At 38.4% G+C, this 2,460-nt stretch overlaps 1 protein-coding gene across 2 annotated transcripts in view; it reads left to right on the top strand.

Annotated features, from left to right (window-relative positions):
- Nucleotides 1-169, top strand: part of cacna1ha (calcium channel, voltage-dependent, T type, alpha 1H subunit a) — a 114,406-nt gene extending 114,237 nt beyond the window's left edge. For both annotated transcript variants that reach the window (XM_032536676.1, XM_032536677.1), the window contains exon 38: nucleotides 1-169. This exon is cut by the window's left edge and continues 5,332 nt beyond it. The gene's annotated coding sequence lies outside the window, so the exon portion shown is untranslated.
- Nucleotides 170-2,460: the final 2,291 nt, after the last annotated feature.

The following is a 2,460-nucleotide window of genomic DNA, read 5'->3' as shown; positions in this document are numbered from 1 at the left end:
TATTTCCCGTGACAGAGGGAGAAGGGATGTGACGGGAGGTGTTTAAAGGCTCGACACACAGTCAGACTCCCTACATTGTATCATTGCTGATTATTGTGTGATGACCAACCGTTGTCCTGAAGGATGTTACCCTGTCAATTAAAAAATACAAGATTTTTTAAATTCCTGATACATGTCTGTTTTGATTTCTTATGATGATGGTGTTCAATTTCCCATTGGTAATTAATACCTGCGGTGTGTACTAGAGCCTGACCAATAAATAAATAAATAAAATCGTCCAGGGATGTTTATATGCCAATTTTTAGCTTATTGCAGATATATTAGTATTGGTGTATAATGGACACTTCATTTTGGCGTGGTCGGGCAAAAAATCAATAATAATGGTTCAGTATATTGTAATTCAAAGGCTCTGAGAGAAAACTAGACTTTTTCACCTCCTCTTGGCTCTGTTTTAAAGCTTCACATCAGAGATTGCTATGTTGCTTGAATGGTTGATTTAAAAATCATGCCAACAAATATTATAGGCTATTTTAATAGCTTAGTATTCTTTGTAAAAAAGGTATGTATAAAAGGCTTTAGACGCCCACATATCATTTAAGGCCCAGTTTAATATGCAACTTTATTGTATACAAAATAAACTAATATTTCTAGTAACTGTTCCATTATCTTCTACCGTGACTCTTATTGACACTATTCATTTCAACCCCAACCGGCCATCAGACCCGCCTACCAAGAGCCCGGCTCTGTCCGAGGTTCCTTCAACTTTCTTTTATTTCCCCTCAGTCTCTCTGACCGGACCAATAATGGTAATCTTGCACTGTATCTGCACTGTGCTTCATATCCCTTTGGGGCCTAAACTATTTATTTTTTTCAATTTTTGGACTGCCCAATTCTGTGCTGCAAAATCAAGTTATACTGTAGACATTTAGACTTTTTTGTTTGACAACCTAAACTATCATGATTTGTATGCTGCAGGGATGTCACAGGAATGTTTAAATAAAAATTGTTCTCCCAAGTGTTGGCTTTTAGGGGAAGTGAGACTAAACACTGTAACTAACACAAATAAAAACAATTCAGATTTTGTCTAAAGTCCATATGCTTTTATCAAAAAAGTAAGTTTCAATCAATACAACAATACTACTGTATACTATGTATGAGAAAATCTATACTGCATATATATAAATTGTACACTTATGCTGTTATATCATTATTTTTGGCTTGTTTTTTTCACTGTTGGTACATGTAGCACTGAAGTAACACGGTCAGATAGGTGGAAGCATGTGCAAGATTATGTCAAATCCCAATAATAAGAAGATAAAGATAGTCATGAAGACAGCCTCTGATTGGTTGGACACACTCACCCCACTGCATTCTGGGAAATCAATACTTTTTTTTAACAAAATGTTGAGTAAATAACTGTTTAGCTGGGGATTTATTGTTTTGTAATTATTTTTGAGAAAACTGCAGACAATGCAGTTCCAGGCTAGATTACAAAGCTTCTGGAAGGCAATCGCACAACAATCGCACGGAGTACATCTTTGGAAAGGCCAAGGGGTTAGCTTTCATGATATATAACTTCACATCAAAGAAAAGTAAGTTTCTAGACCAGGGAAATTCAACAGGGGGTCCGGGGCTCCTAGGGTAAGGTGACCAGATTTCTCAGACAAAATCCGGGGACATTCTCAGCTCAGAAGCGTATTTACCTCCAAAAGAAGTAATGTTTTTACTTTTGTAAAACTTAAAACAGGGACACTAGACCTAGAGCTGTTCTCATTAGGGGCTGATTAATATTCTAAGTGTCTGACAACATTATGGAAAGGATTTCTAAGGAGGTCGACCTTTCTGTTAAAGATTAAGATCCTTTTTAAAACATAAAAGTCCGCGAAATTGCGTTCGCTAAACCCACCAGACTCCATGTAAATAATCAGTGAGTTTAGCATCGTAAAATACGGCTTCTAAAACATCTCTGAGCAGCGCTGGCTCTGGCTGCCTTGAGTCTGCGTGTGTAGGGTGTGCGGCTATCGGCTCTGTTTTGTCAGTATTTTCTTTCTTTCATTCCAATTTCGGGTCTGTCAGTCACAATGAAAACCGGGGACATTTCCGGGGACATTTCCGGGGACAGATCCAGCCGGGGACAGGTCGCCAAAATCGGGGACTGTCCCCGGAAACCGGGGACGTCTGGTCACCCTATCCTAGGGGGTTCTCAGAGTCAGTGCAGGGGGGCCTCCAAACTACTGTCAATTTTTGAAAGTTTCTTTCAAAAATGAAAGTCTTGAAGATGAACTGAACTGGAATTTGAATAGTGGTGATATAACAGATGTATTTTATTTCTTCTCATTGGTACAATTATTAAAATTGGTGAATTTGTTAAAAGGGATTAAATGGTACTAAGTTGAAAGTGTTGTTGTTGCTACACAGGCGCCGCCATGTTGGAATTCCACAATCTACTACGTCACTGGC

The sequence above is a fragment of the Etheostoma spectabile genome, chromosome 15 (assembly GCF_008692095.1).
Source record: "Etheostoma spectabile isolate EspeVRDwgs_2016 chromosome 15, UIUC_Espe_1.0, whole genome shotgun sequence".
Taxonomy (NCBI): domain Eukaryota; kingdom Metazoa; phylum Chordata; class Actinopteri; order Perciformes; family Percidae; genus Etheostoma; species Etheostoma spectabile.
Note: the sequence above shows the minus strand (reverse complement) of the source record. Positions and strands in the feature narration are given on the sequence as shown.